Source organism: Filicampus tigris, chromosome 10 (assembly GCF_054856515.1).
Source record: "Filicampus tigris isolate MCC_2025a chromosome 10, RoL_Ftig_1.0, whole genome shotgun sequence".
In the NCBI taxonomy this organism is placed as follows: Eukaryota; Metazoa; Chordata; class Actinopteri; order Syngnathiformes; family Syngnathidae; genus Filicampus; species Filicampus tigris.
In genome coordinates, this window is record NC_141226.1 from 887,501 (window position 1) to 903,764 (window position 16,264).

A 16,264-nucleotide genomic window follows, 5' to 3' on the forward strand; every position below is an offset into this window, starting at 1 on the left:
CGCAAAGTAGCGACGGATCACTGTATATATACGCAGAGCTGGGCATATCGCCTATGTGACGGACCGGTCCGCCTATCCACCTATGACGGACGCTCATTTGCTAGGTGATAAATGATAGACAGGAAGCTTCTATTTTTGCCACCTGTACGTGGTATCGATGCAAAGCTCCGCGTCTCTACTTTCAGATCGTTGGCATTACATTGCTATCACAAATGGTTCATGACTTACGGTGATATGAAAAACACGTCATCTTTGTCACTTTCCACTATGATGCACGGCTCCCCCTCGCCCCCGCTCATGAAAGCTGCTTAAGTTGCTATCATAAACGTAGAGCTGGGCAGTCCGTCCCTGGGCCGGGACTGGTCGGACCCTCCAGCCCGGCCAGACGCCCATTTTTGGGGCGGGGTGTGGGGGCTGACAAATTTTAAAAAAGGGCTGGACTAAGCATGGCCGGAAGTGGATTTTAGTAAGGCCCACTAATCGGCCATCATGCGTGCGAGGCGGCCAAATTTCATCACAGCCTACTCGGTGAAAGGCTTCTTTTCAGGCTTCTTTCTACTCCCGCAACGGCGAGAGCAACAACTGCCACATTGATTCACATGACCGACGCATTGTGCTGTTGGCGACAGGTCTGCAACACATACCACGCACACATCAGGAATTGTTGCTGCTCTGATTTGTCCATTATGTCACATGTTGCGATGACATACCTGTTTCCCACACGGAGGGGAGAATGCACCATGCAGCTCGTTGCTGCTGCAAAGCAAACTAGTTTGGTAGTGGCGTATGTGTAAAAAGAAGCTACTCACCCACATTCCACATCCCCCTTAGCCGCCACCTTCCAGATCGTTTTCGCAATAAAATTAAATGCATCGTCTAGTCATCTCGGTCCCTTTATGGTTTGTAGCAGGCACGATATCCATTTTTGTCTCTGTCTTTTTGAAGCGACGCCCCCTGACTTGGAATGTAACTGTTTCAAAACAACTTGTGTCCACGAGTATAGTCAAGCTGCGCGCAGCACTCAAGGATGACGCCGGCACATCAAGGTGGAGTTCACGCACTTCTTTTTTCTCGTCTTCCCTACTTCCGGAAATACGCCGTAGCAAACCTGCTGTGTATAGTGGTTTGCTGGTATGCTTTTATTTTGAAGGCCGGGAAGTGTGAAGGAGGGGAAGTGTGGAAAATAAATAACTTGTTGACTGCGACTTCTGGCCGTCTGTTGGACCCAAATAATTATACATACAATACGACAAATCCAACCCCGGGGCTCGCAATGCAAGTAAGCACACGCAGTTGGGTAAGTACTACTGGCGCATTTGAAGTGTGTCCACAGCGGGTTTGAATTGTAAATTAGCCAGTGAAGGATTTGTCCAATATTAGCATCAGGCTGGTAATTACTGACTCTAGATGGATGGCTGAATATTAACCATATGTTGATCAGACGGTAATTGCATTACACATTTATAGTCATAATACACAACTAGCTAAATATCTTTACACATAAGCAGTTATAAAAATCAATAGAAAGAAGAAATAAAACAATTTGTGTCTTGTATAACACACACACCAACATGCCTTCACATAACTGCACGCATACAACTTTGTCTAATGTAATGGAATGTGGCTTTGAGAGATATCTGACGGAGCTCGAAGTCCTTGCGACCAAGGATGTCTCCAGGCCAGACGACCTGGTCCTTGAAGTGATTACCCATAGATGGAGAAGATCAGAACCAACGTTTTTGATTCGACTTATCTGACAGCACAAACACTATATATGTGGGGGTTGCGTAGCGCCCTTTTCTCACTTCGCCCCCGCGGGTGTGAGTGTTCGCGAGGTAAGAAAAGACGCCCAGATCTGACTTTGTCTGATTCCTGTATTTCAGAGATTGAAATAAATAGACGAGCAAATTCAATCAACTTGTGTGAGTCTTGTTTTACATTGGATGCTTTCTGGAAAGATTAAACAAACACGCATTGGAAAATGGTTGTGGTTTGTGAACTAACAATTGATCTTACATCCCAGTGAGTGACCTGATGAAATTTTCCAACAATTTGGTGACCCCGACGTGATCTTCCAAGGAGGAGGTCCATTGGAGATTTTGTGGCTTGCTCTTAACTCTACAATATTCTTGAGAGTGGTGCCAGCAAAAATAAAAGGTAAGGGAGTGCCTGTTTACACAAAATCTCCCGATGGTGTTTCTATCATATTGTAGAGTTGAAGAGCGTGGCCGAAAATAGTATTAGATAAATGCTCTGAAATTCAGGAATTTATTGCTGTGTATTGGGTGATATTTTTGTTGCTTGTGTGTTGTTATTGACGTTATTTACTTAAGCAGTGTTGTGTAAAGTGCTCTAAATGTGTCGTTATGCTGTTGTCACTTGTTGGTGTGATTGCTGTACAGTTTGTTTAATGTAGTTGGGTGGAAGTGAGGGTGTGACCGTTTGGCCAACGGTAGCCACCAGAAAGGCCTGAGAGCCTTGTGCCGAAGAGGGCACCCGAGTGCCGCTGAGGGTCTCGGAGGAACGCACAGCTGATTAGCAGCATGTTGCGGGACGACTCCAATAACTACGGCTTGTGACGTATATACATAGTTTCACGAGATAGGGCAATCGGGGATTGTCCGAGTTGCCAGTTATGAACAACATTTAATCAAGTGTTTGAAAATGATATGCTTTTGTCAATAATTGTAAGCTTGTTTGTAAACTGCCATCCGTTGAAGTCTTTATTTGGAGTTGCTTTCTAAGAGCGTATTGCGCATGCTTTCTGAGTGTCATTTGATGGTATTTATTTGATTCTGTACGCATTGTGGCGGCACGGTGGTCGACTGGTTAGCACGTGCGCCTCACAGTTCAGAGGTCGTGGGCTCGATCCCTGTGTGGAGTTTACATGTTCTCCCCGTGCCTGCGTGGGTTTTCCCCGGGTACTCTGGTTTCCTCCCACATTACAAAAACATGCATGGTAAGTTGATTGGACTCTCTAAATTGCCCCTAAGTGTGATTGTGAGTGCGGATGTTTGTCTCTGTGTGCCCTGCGATTGGCTGGCAACCAATTCAGGGTGTCCCCGCCTACTGCCCTAAGGCAGCTGGGATAGACTCCAGCACGCCCGGCGACCCTCGTGAGGTAAGCGGTATTCGATAATGGATGGATGGATGTATGCATTGTTTATGTTGTAATCGCCTCATATGAGTATTTGATGATGCTGACTTTTCTGTGAATTGTGTGATTTTTCTATTTTCAAGTAGAGTGATTACGGAGCGCTTTTTCTCCAGTTTTGAATTTTGAGTGTCAGATCTCAATCTGAGGAGACGTGGAACTCCCCACCTTGAAATGTTTGGTCTACATTACGGCGATGCGATGAGCTTGACTGTTGTGTGTTCGAGACAGCTGTGAAAAAAGGAGAGGTGATGAAAGGAGGAAGGAAATAAAATGAGGGGGCGTTGCTATTAGACGGAGGGATGATTAGATAATAATAATATGTTTCATTTATCACGGGGAACATCCCAAAGTGTTACGTAACGGGGGAAAAAATAATTACGTTAAAATCTAGCAGAGTTTAAAACAGAAGGTGGTATAAGCAAGAATGGCTGCACTTTTAACTCATTCACTGCCAGACATTTTCAGACCCTCTTTGACCCTAACCTATGAAAAAATATAATATATTTGAAAAAATATATATCAATAAATTCTTGGGATTGATTGGATGGACTGTGAAGAGAGAAATAAATGTGTCAATGGCAGTGAGTGAGTTAATTGTGGAAAGGTCTTTAAAGGGAGTCTTAGTGAGAGGACTGTGTGTGCTGTACATGCAAGGTCACGCAGCTAGTGTGTGGCTTCTAAGCCAAGCTTGTCTTTTATTTTCTTTCCTTCCCAATTCTCAAACTCTCGGAGTCTCTCTGCTCCCTTCATCTGATAAGAAGGGCCATTTGTTTGGTCTACAACTTTTTTCCTCCTTTTTTTGCTGCCCACTATGTTGTATGGCATTAAGTTGACTTTTCACATTGTGTTGCGTGAAGCAATTTTTTTTTTTTTTTAGGATTTCATTGGCATGAATAAATGTCAATAAAGGAGTTTATGTTCCCTATAAGCAATCAATGAGCCTTCATTGGATCAGAGTGACATCATTCTGCAGATTCTCTGTGAGATTGATGTGTGATCTGTGAAGGAGTTTTATTCCAGTTAACATCAGATCCTATCACTCATATCTCCTGATAAGACCTGGTAAATTTTAGGTATTCATTATCTCTATGGATAGATTTGTTTAAACATCCCGAACCCTAACCCACTTAAATTACAAAGATCATGTCTAGTTTTATTTTATTTCTCTTACTTATCCCTTCACCGCTCTATCTCTGTCTCTCGTTATCTCTCTCGCTCTCTCTCTCCCGATGTGTGTGTACGAGCAAGTTTGGACACTATATAACTATATAATTTGCGACTTTGGTGGACATAAGATTATGAGGCAGATAAATAGTGGATTATTGAAGGATTCAAAACCTTGTATGTGAAGCATAATGATATTTAATTTAATTTAAGATTCTCCTATTTTTCTATAAATCATTGAATGGCCTCGCCCCGGCGTACCTCTCTGAGCTCCTCCACTCCTACGCACCTTCCCACAGCCTCAGGTCTGCAGACCAGGCGCTGCTCGAGGTGCCGAGGACCAAGAGGAGCCTCAGAGGGGATCGAACCTTTTCGGCTGCTGGTCCTTCCCTTTGGAATGACCTCTCATTGGATATTAGGCAAGCCCCCTCTCTGCCCACCTTTAAAACCCGGTTGAAGTCATATTTCTATTCTCTGGCTTTTGATCCAACCTGAGACTGACAGATTTTCTGTTGTTTTCTGGTGTCTATTGTATATAGTGTTTTTTCATTGATTCAACTTTGTTGTATTATGGCTATTTTGTGGTTTGTACGTAAAGAGCTTTGTTACAGCTCTGTTTTGAAATGTGCTATACAAATAAAATTGTATTGTATTGTATTGATGAGTAGCATTGATATTTGACACCTAGTGGTAATTAAGGGTAAAAGCTTGGTTGTTCTAACAGAATCTCTTTGATGTACTGATTTATGTGGCGTAGGGAACAAATGTGAGTTTTTGAGCATGACATCCTATTGTATTAAGTAAATCATTGCAGACAACCGGAGAGAGTATATCGTGTTGTACTGTTTTGGAATCTGTTAACCTGATATTTGAAGTTTAAGTACAAGTGTGATTGAGATTTATTCAACATTGGTAAGTAGCTTGTTTTGCATTTGTAGATGTAATGTATATCTTTGATTTTGAAAAGGCAAGTGTCTCTGCCATCGTCTTCCATTCTTTATAAATAGTTCAATATGCCATCCTTGGTTTATGTTCACTTAATATTGTTTTTAATGCCTGTTGAAGAATGATACATTATGGAAAGTGAGGCCATGGCTGGAAAAACTGCAAGAACAATGTCTTCATGTACCTCCTGAAAAACATCATGCAGTTGATGAAATCATGGTTCCATTCAAAGGAAAATCTCATCTGAAAGTTTACATGCCAGCAAAGCCTCATAAATGGGGCTCCAAAATGCGGGGTCGTGCAGGACAAAGTGGTTTCATGTATGACTTTGATGTTCGTCAAGGTTACTATTGTTCAATAGTAACCTTGACGAACATTACTATTGTTCAATAGTAACTAACAATAAAAAAAACTAAGGTAGCAGTTTGACATAAGAGGCCAACATTCTTGTTGAAGAGTCCAAACTTCTTCCACGCTTACTGCGTTTACAACAAAACAAAATCCTTACTGTTAAAGGTAGTGGTTTGCAAAAATAGGCTGATGTTTTTGTTATATAATTTATACATTAGAATGGCTCCTAATGCCCGTGGTATCATTTACGATACAAATGGAAAAACATATATACATATATATTTTTTTATTTTTTTAAAAAATTTATTTAAAGAGCCAAATAAAGGTTTCAGATTCCAAAAATCTGAATTTTCTGTCCATTATTTCTGGGGTCAGGCATTACAGGGTTAAGAAGAGCTGCGTTTTTGTTTTTGGGATTTTAAATGTGAATGTTTTGGGATGATGACTATCTCTTTTGGGAGATAAAACAGTTTGTTTTTGGATTGTTTTCAATTAATACATTCTTTTTTCCATGTTTAAAGAAAACAAATAAGACAGGAAATACTTGCAATTGATGAGGAAAATTGATTAGATCGTTCTTTATCTATTTACCAAGGAATTTGTATTAAATCTAAGTAGGCTGGATAATTGACATTTTGTGAAGTTAATACTACCCTCACCTATGGCAAGTTTTAAGGGAGAAGACATTGTTTCATAATATACCAGACTGCGAACATTATCTACAAGCTGTTTGACATCACAGGTCCAGGATTCTCAACCACGTCCAGAAGGAACAAGGGGAGCTACATCACAGGGAGTGGATGGCCAAATTAACAGTGATTAAAATTTGGCACACGCTGGCTGAATTGAGGAAATGCTAGCACAAATTCTAGTGTACAAATGGCGGACGCGCCAGGAGGGAGGTTCCTGAGTGGAATTGGAAAACACATTTTTGATGAGTGAATGAAATACTAACCAAGTGAATAAAGGTGTGAATGTGTATGAGATTTGAGAGAATGTTTCAGGGAGGGGCCCCCTGGAAAGAAAACCTGATTTGGGGACCGACAAGCCTTCTTCAGCATTGGGGAGACAATGGTTCGTGGGACTGATCAACCCATGATCCCATTGGATCCCCAAGTACTGATTTTCAATATTGCTGTGAGAAAAAAAAAAAAAAAAAAACATCTTTGACCCACCAAATTTATCCATCAAGTAAATTAATACTTGTATTGTAAATGGACAAACGACAAGACAGGTGTTGATGAACCTGAAAATTTACTATGAATTATTGCCTCCCAATTGGAGTGGAATATGTGGGTGAGCATCATTATTAACGTTTAAAATTTGATTGAGATCCCAAATGATAGTTAGCTGGAGGATGTAGAATGTCCTCGTTAAGGGTTAGACATTGTCCATAACCGTCTGAATAAAAAACAGTGTTTTATTCTGATTTCACGTCATATGAATGTTCAACATTTTTGAAAATATGAAAGCGTTATTGAGGAAATGGTGTTGACATAGTTGCTAAGATAATTCTAACAATAAATGTGGTGGAGTTTCAATTATAATACAACTATATTGAGAAAATTGTCATTTTGTTGTGAACATATTTTTTGAAAGGTGGACTATTTGATGACATTGGCAAAGATAGACACGCAAAATATTTTTTAGTAATTAAATAATTCTCTGACCAATTAAATGAAATTTGATTAGTTCATGAGATGTTTCGATACTTTGCAGATATCGATGGATGAACAAAAACATTGAAGAAATAATGATAACTAAAATAATTTTTGCGAATAGAAAATAAACAGGAGTTAGAAATATGACAAGGCAAAGCAGTATAAACTTATCTAGTCCAACCCCTTATGTGAGATTCAACTTTTGCTGTGATATTCAGTGTACTATTCAAGAATAAATAAGTACAATAAATAAGCAAACTGTGATTACTACAATTATACAATACTTTCTAAAGATGTAGTTATAAACTTAAAAAGCTATAACTTACGAGTACAGTATTACCAGTAATTCTAAAACAGCTTCTGGACATATAACATTCTAATTTACAACATATTATGGGACATTGTATATTAAAACAAAAGCTCTTTTGTTGTGCGTGTATGACAAACCTTGAAATTTAAGTTGTCCCCTTAACTTAGAGTTCCCCTCCCTTTCAGTAAACATTTCCTGTATATATTCTGGTAGGTCTCCCCAGTGCGGCGGCCATCTTGGCCAGGGACATTAGCTAGACTGGGGATACTCACCCCGAGGTCTCCACAGTGCGGCGTCCATCTTGGGCAGGCACATTAGCTAGACTGGAGATACTCACCCCGAGGTCTCCACAGTGCCATCTTGGGCAGGGACATTAGCTACACTGGGGATACTTACCCCGAGGTCTAACCAGTGCAGCGGCCATCTTGGGCAGGAACATTAGCTTGACTGGGGATAGTGACCCCGAGGTCTCCCCAGCGCGGCGGACATCTTGGGCAGGGACATTAGCTAGACTGGGATACTCACCACGAGGTCTACCGAGTGCGGCGGCCATCTTGGACAGGGACATTAGCTAGATTGGGGATACTCGCCCCGAGGTCTCATCAGTGCGGCGGCCATCTTGGACAGGGACATTAGCTAGACTGGGGATACTCACCCCGTGTTTTCCCCAGTGCCGCGGCCATCTTGGGAAGGAACATTATCTAGACTGGGGATAGTCATCCCGAGGTCTCACCAATGCGGCGGCCATCTTGCACAGGGACATTAGCAAGACTGGAAATACTCACCCCGAGGTCTCCCCATTGCGGTGGCGGCCATCTTGGACAGGGACATTATCTAGACTGGGGATAGTCACTCGGAGGTCTCCCCAGTGCGGCGGCCATCTTTGACAGGGAAAACAGCTAGACTGGGGATACTCAACCCGAGGTCTCCCCAGTGCGGCGGGCATCTTGGGAAGGGACATCAGCTAGACTTCGGATACTCAGCCAGAGGTCGCCCCAGTGCGGTGGCCATCTTGGACAGGGACATTAGCTAGACTGGGGATACTCACCCCGAGGTCGCCACAGTGCGGCAGCCATCTTGGGCAGGGACATTAGCTAGACTAGGGATAGTCATTCTGAGGTCTCGCCATTGCGGCGGCCATCTTGGGCAGGGTCATTAGCTAGACTGGGGATACTCATCCCGAGGTCTCCCCAGTGCGGCGGCCATCTTGGGCAGGGACATTAGCTAGACTGAGAATACTCATCCCGAGGTCTCCCCAGTGCGGCGGCCATCTCGGGCAGGGACATTAGCTAGACTGGGGATAGTCACCCCGAGGTCTCACCAATGCGGCGGCCATCTTGCACAGGGACATTAGCAAGACTGGAAATATTCACCCCGAGGTCTCCCCAGTGCGGCCGCCACCTTGGACAGGGAGATTAGCTAGACTGGGCATACTCACCCCGAGGTCTCCCCAGTGCGGCGGCCATCTTGGACAGGGATATTAGCTAGTTTGGGGATACTCACCCCGAGGTCTCACCAGTGCAGCGGCCATCTTTGGCAGGGGCATGAGCTAGACTGGGGATACTCTTCCCGAGGTCCAGCCACTGTGGCGGCCATCTCGGGCAGGGCCATTAGTTAGCCTGGGGATACTCACCCCGAGGTCTCCCCAGTGCGGCGGTCTTCTTGGGCAGGGACATTAGCTAGACTGGGGATACTCACCCCAAGGTCTTCCCAGTTCGGCGGCCATCATGGCCAGGGATAGCTGGACTGGGAATACTCACCCCGAGGTCTCCACAGTGCGGCGGCCATCTTGGACAGGGACATTAGCTAGACTGGGGATACTCACCCCGAGGTCCAGCCACTGCGGCGGCCATCTTGGGCAGGGACATTAGCAAGACTGGGTATACTCACCCTGAGGTCTCCCCAGTGCGCCAGGCATCTTGGGCAGAGACATTAGCAAGGCTGCGGATACGCAGCCCAAGGTCTCCCCAGTGCGGCGGCCATCTCGGGCTGGGACATTACCTAGAATGGGGATACTCACACTGAGGTCTCCCCAGTGCGGCGGTCTTCTTGGGCAGGGACATTAGCTAGACTGGGGATACTCACCCCGAGGTCTTCCCAGTTCGGCGGCCATCATGGGCAGGGACATTAGCTGGACTGGGGATACTCACCCTGAGGTCTCCCCAGTGCAGCGGCACTCTTGTACAGCGACCATCTTGTACAGCGACATTAGCAAGGCTGGGTATACTCAGCCCAAGGTCTCCCCAGTGTGGTCGCCATCTTGGGCAGGGACATTAGCTAGAATGGGGATACTCACCCCAAGGTCTCCCCAGTGCGGCGGCCATCTTGGACAGGGACATTAGCTCGACTGGGGATACTCACGCAGAGGTCTTACCTGTGCGGCGGCCATCTTGGGCAGGGACATTAGCTAGACTGAGATACTCACCCTGAGGTCTTCCCAGTGCAGCGGCTATCTTGGGCAGGGACATTAGCTAGACTGGGGATACTCACCCCAAGGTCTCCCCAGTGTGGCGGCCATCTTGGGCAGGGACATTAGCAAGACTGGGGATAATCGCCGCAAAGTCTCCCCAGTGTGGCGGCCATCTTGGACAGGGACATTAGCTCAACTGGGGAGACTCACGCAGAGGTCTAATCTGTGCGGCGGCCATCTTGGGTAGGGACATTAGCTAGACTGGGGATACTGACCACGAGGTCTCCCCAGCGCGGCGGCCATCTTGGGCAGGGACGTTAGCTAAAACCATGACTCTCGCCCCTCAGCCAGCCCTAGTAAGGTGGCCATCTTGTAGAGGGACATCAGCTACAGTTGGCATTCTGGCCCCTTGGCCACCCCTGGTGTGGCGGCCATATTGTTAAAAAGTATTGGAACACCCAGAATTGTCATCCCTTGGTGTCCCTAGTGAAGCGTCTATGTTGTTCCAAAGTATTGGGACACACATAATTTTCATCCCCAGGTGTCCCTAATGAAGCCGCCATGTTGGTCAAAAGTATTGGGACACCCCAATATTTCATCCCCCAGGTGTACCTAATGACACTTCATTATTGGGACACCCTGATTTTTCTTCCCCAGATGTGCCTAATGAAGCTGCCATGTTGTTCAAAATAATTTGGTCACCCAGAATTCTCATCCCCAGGTGTCCATAATGAAGCATCCATGTTTTTCAAAAGTGTTGGGACACACATAATTTTCATCATCAGGTGTCCATAATGAAGCGGCCATGTTGTTCAAAAGTATTGGGACACCCCGATTTCTCATCCCCAAGTTCCTTCCTTCCTTGCTTCCCAGTGTCCTTTCTTCCTCATTTTTTTGCCTCATCCCTTCCTTCCTACTTTTTGTATTCTTTGTTTTCTTTCTTGCTTGTTTTCCTTGCTGTCTTGATTCCTTGCCTCCTCCCTTCCTTTGATTCCATCATTCTTTGTTTTCCTTCTTTTTTTTCCCCTGACTTCCTTTTTCATTGTTTCCTTACTTCCTCTTTTCTTGTTTCCCTTCTGATATTTTCAAGGTCATTCAACTTCATTTAACTTCATTCCAACGCATTCCACGGTTTCCATTCAGCTTTCTTCGCCTTCACACGCAATTTCTCCAGAAATTGCATACCCTAGTTATACATACAACAGGACAAATCCAACCCCGGGGCTCGCAATGCAAATAAGCGCACGCAGTTGGGTAAATACTACTGGCGCATTTGAAGCGTGTCCACAGCGGGTTCGAATTGTATATTAGTCAGCTAATGATCTTTAAAAAGCCTCTGCCGTTAGCATCTCTCCCCCGGCGATGTCGATCACGGACACTTTTTTTTTTTTAGTCGAGGGGCGGAACGGGGCGGGGGCCGACAATGGCCGGAAGGGTACCCAGGTCAAGGGTGGAGGGTTGCGGCCGGACCGGCAAAAAAGGGCCAAGTGCCCAGCTCTGCTAATCGGGTTCCACTTTTAATGGGTTAGCATACATTTTTTTTTGTTGCTGGATGTACGGATTCATTATACCTGATAAGAATCTTGGAAAATGGCTGTAATTTATCTTCTGCCTGTGCTTATTCTGAGTTCAAATGTCTGGTGGTGCTAAATCTGTGTTTGTTGCTTGGGGGAAGCCTGTTGCTGCACTTTGGTTGTCCTTTCAGGTGAGCCAGAAGAGGGAGACAAGTGACGTAACCTGGTGTGAGTTTGCTGAGTACAAGAGCTGGAAGTCTGGAAAAAGGATTTATGAACAAAAGTAGACAGGTTTAGGTGGCTGTAGACAATGTAATGAAAGAGGTTAATGACGTCTCATATGTAATGAAGTAGAGCAAAGACCAAACCAGAAGTGAAAACCAAAAGGAAAGAATTTGTCCTGTAAAACACCAAATAGTCAAAAGTCCAGTACAGATCACCATATTGATAGAAACCCAATATAGCCCCTCTTACATCATGATTCTTTTAATCCCATGACGCTCGGCAAGTTGCTTTTTATATGGCAATGTTAGTTTTTTAAAGTTTTGCTATCCTTTACAGTTAGTCGGCTTGTGCGTACATATTATTAATGTACCCTGCTGTCCTTTCTGCACCAGAGGTGCACGCACATCCTGATTATGTCATCGTTGTTTGCAAACATGGAAATGGGTCTAAACTATTCACAATTTCCCCATGTGGCTAGTGTCAGATGAAATCTTTTGCCATTTTTGTAGCAGTTCTATATGGTACATGTTACAATTAGCAAATAAAAAAGGGTGATTAAAATAACATAGCTACACATTAATATTATATCCTTATATAAAAACATGAATAAAAACATGTCTACAGTAGGCATAACATGTTCCATACCTTAAGTGTGTTGTTATGTTCAGCACCAAATGCTAATTTAGCTTCATTAACTTTTCCTATTCCGGTCCACACACATGCACTTATACAAACACACAAAACAACCCTCACATAACTCCCTATGTCAACCTGCAAAGACACACTTTCAAAGCAAAATCACAGCTTTCAACATAAAAGCATTGCACTTAATTTATGTTTCATTTGGACTTCATAACGATCCAGCAAGAGCTGGTCAGAGACTGTGGACTGGCCGGATCTGACTCTCTGGCGACATAATGCGCAGGTCCGTTCTAAAGGCACTGAAGGTTTTACTTGATGAAGGGATGTTTTTCTCTTGACTGGCTGACAATTAACACTAACAGCCTTTCATGCAATGTAATTCTCTGGCAGTAAACCTGTCCTACTTATTGATCAGATGAAAAATAACGAATGCAGTCAACAAAATGTTCTACAATAAAGAAAAACCCACTAGAAACTACAAAGTAACATGACTGCGCAGTCAGAGTATAAAGCCCATCACCAATGAAGGAAACCAGCTATGTACAGTAGATGTCAGACCTGTTTCTTGGTGGAGGATTTCACAGAGTTAGGTGGTGGCTGTGCTTTCACTCTTTTGCTCTGGGATGAATTTGAGTTCTTGAGGATCTGAGAAGCTGGCCTCTTTGATGGGCTCTGTTGCGCGATCGCGCCTGAGAGATGGAGGACTCGGGAGAAGGGGAAGATTCAATGGAAGAGAAAGGAGTAGGACTTTTTATATTGTCCATACTGATTTCCAACAGTTTGATTTGACTCATCGAAACTGCCAATTGGGTTGTATGCTCTCTTGCACAGGCCTTCTACATCCTCTACCAGGCTATGTGACTTGGCGTTGGATTTTTGTTTCACACCAACAGGAGAAGATGGACTTATTTCAATGAGATTGCCTTTGTTGCCCTTATTTTGGTGTTGTTTAGTACTGTGGCTCCTAAACGTGCTTGAGTCCCTATTCTGCTTCTTGGGTGCTTTTACTGGGTCGTGGTCAAATATCACCACCTCAAGAGTCATGTCATGTCATGTCATCTTCCAAACCGCTTATACTATACAGGGTCGCGGGGAATTGCTGGAGCCTATCCCAGCCGTCAATGGGCGAAGGCAGACTACACCCCGAACTGGTCGCCAGCCAGTCGCAGGGCACACATAGACACTGTCACTGAGCGGGAATCGATCCCACGCTGCCCGCACACAACTCAGGCGTGTGTACCACTACACTATCAGTGGACCTTCACCTCAAGAGTCGTCTTTCTGTTTTTGTTGTCCCTGACTGTATAGCCTGGCTAATTGATGACAATTTGTTTTTTGGCAACTTTGAAATTTGAATTTGCGGTTAGTATCTGCCTTTTTGAGTAGTTCTGGTTTAGTCTTGTCTTGGTTTTTATCAAGTGAGCTGTTTGTATGAGGTAGATTATGCTGAGAATGTTGACTTCTGTCTGAAAAGTTGTTGAGGTGTAAGCTTTTATTTTCTTCAGAGATGGTTTTAACATAATCTATTTGTTCCTGTGTTGCCTCTTCCTCTTCCACAATAGCCTGTGGAAAACAATCAAGTCAAGATATTCCTCACACTCGAAGATAGTTGACAAATGCTTAAAGTCTGACTCTAAATCCACAGGCTCATTCAAGATAATGATGGGTTTCTTGTCGCAGGAATCATTGTCCTCAAAACTTTGATTTTTATAAGCCTGGCACACTGGTTTCTCTGTTGTCTCCCCAGCTGCCATTTTTATTTCAGAGCATTTAATTTTGTCCAGATCTTGATTTTTACAATGTGCCTTGACTTTGATCTTTGAGACTTGCTGGGCAATCTTACCAGATGGAGGTGGTGGAGGGGTAAGTTCCCCATCATCGAAAATATCAGGACTCAAACTACCTTCTTCTTCTAGCCATTGTTCTTTGTCCCGAGATAGCTGCAACAGGGCCTCTTTTATTTGGCACAAATCTGAATGTGTTCCTGTATCCTGCTTGCTCTTTAGTAATTATTGTTTAGAATACTCTGAAGTGTTTTCTTTTTGTAATGTTTGTAATGTAAAATGTGACTCCTCAGTTGGTACCTGTTTGGCATTATTTCTATCCATTCGACCAGGTATTGCAGTGCCATTTCATTGGATATTGTCTTTCTGCAAAGATCTGATGGTTGTCAACATCTTATTTTCTATCATGGTAGGTGAATATAGGAATTCCTCATTACATCCTAGAGCCAAGCCGGAAGTGTCATCTTTATCTGGGCTTGCAATTCCCTCCATTTTCTCTCTTTGGAAGGGCACACTGTCACAGATATGAATATATTGTGAGGCTACATTTGGAGAATTGCCTCTCTTTAAGTTTGTTATTGAACCTTTTTTACCCATCTTCCCTTCTTTCCGTTCAGCAGCCACATTACCTTGTATAGAGCCACCCACTTCTTCTGGTACAACAGACACTGAATGGTGTCAGATTCTGCTTCCCTGCAGGATTATTGGGAAAATTCTGACCAGCTACGCCGTTTAAGGGGTTACACTTTCCTTTGAACCTTGCTTCCTCTAACAGGACAGTGCGAGGGGACGGAAGAGTTTCCTAGCTGGTGTCGAGAGGAATTCGCCTAGGTTACTAACTGCCTTTAGATTTGTATAGCCAATCCGATTTTCAGTTATTTAATTAATCTTAGCAAGTAACAGATCTAAGAATTATTAAACTAACCACTATTCTTTTACAACAGCTTCCTTCTCATTTTGAATTGTTTGCATTTGTTATTGACCCAGGAAATTTAACAGTCTTTGTTATAACCGTACAGATTTGTTTTATTTCTAGACTGTAAACTGTTTAATTAATTTCATAGGATGGAAACAAGACCTTTTATCATTAAGGTCTTAGCTGTTCATTTAGTAGAAGTTGAGTGGTGTAAGTAAATTAAATCAGTAGAAGGACAATAATAGGGTTAAACTGAGATTATAGAATTTAGCGTAATAAATTTGAATAATCAAATGTTAATTCATTATTAGGCTTTTAATTCCTAAAAGGTGTAATGTAGTCAATAAATGAAAGAATTAGGTGATTATGAATTTTATTACATGTTATAAATTCAATTTCATCATAATTGTAATCATACAAATTCTGTTAATAATGTAAAATGATAAGTGAAATTAAAGATTGATGTTAAAACCAGGTGTAACATCTGTTAAAATTGTGAAATAAGAAATAACAGTAATAATAAGAAAGTAGGATAAAAGTGATTAAAACTAGTCTTAATTTAAAAAGTAATAAGAAGTGAATTCTTATTAGTTACCTTATTGAAGCAGGAAATTGGTTATGTCCAAAAAGGAGGAGGAAAAAATCCTTCTTGCTTGGGGGTTGAAAAACGTCCCAAGAAAAATGCAAAATTGTCTCCTCGTCGAAGCATATCCTTGTAACCGCGGCAGGAGGAAGAAAAAACCTTTGTGGCTTCCTCTTTTATAGCCTCTGTTTTTTGTAGGCTCTTACATTAACATGTGCTAAAGCTTTTTTTCGAAGAAAAACATAGTTTAGGCGTTGTCCTTTCAGCTAACTACACATGCGTCAAAGTTGTTTTTCTCAGTGGGTTTTGATGAGGTAAGTGGCCAGTGTTTTTCCATCATCCTCCCAAAAGCCCGTGTTGGTTTGATCATTCTTTGTAAACAGGTCTCTTTTGGCTCACTTAATTATAGACTTTAACTTTAGGAAACCTCTCATTATCTAAGTGACAACAAGTACATCATTTTCCAAGCGAATAACAGTCAACATGTTTGTGACAAACACAGTACTCGAATGTGAATAACAGTCAACATGTTTGTGACAAACAGGTGCCCGAATACGCACCAATATTATGACCGTCTAAGACACTGCGTCGTTACCAGAGAA

General features: G+C 43.1%; 1 protein-coding gene across 1 annotated transcript in view; it reads right to left on the reverse strand.

Moving 5' to 3' along the window:
• LOC147140343 (sickle tail protein homolog) overlaps positions 1–16,264 on the reverse strand; it is a 237,456-nt gene that overhangs the window by 50,463 nt on the left and 170,729 nt on the right. The window lies entirely within an intron of this gene.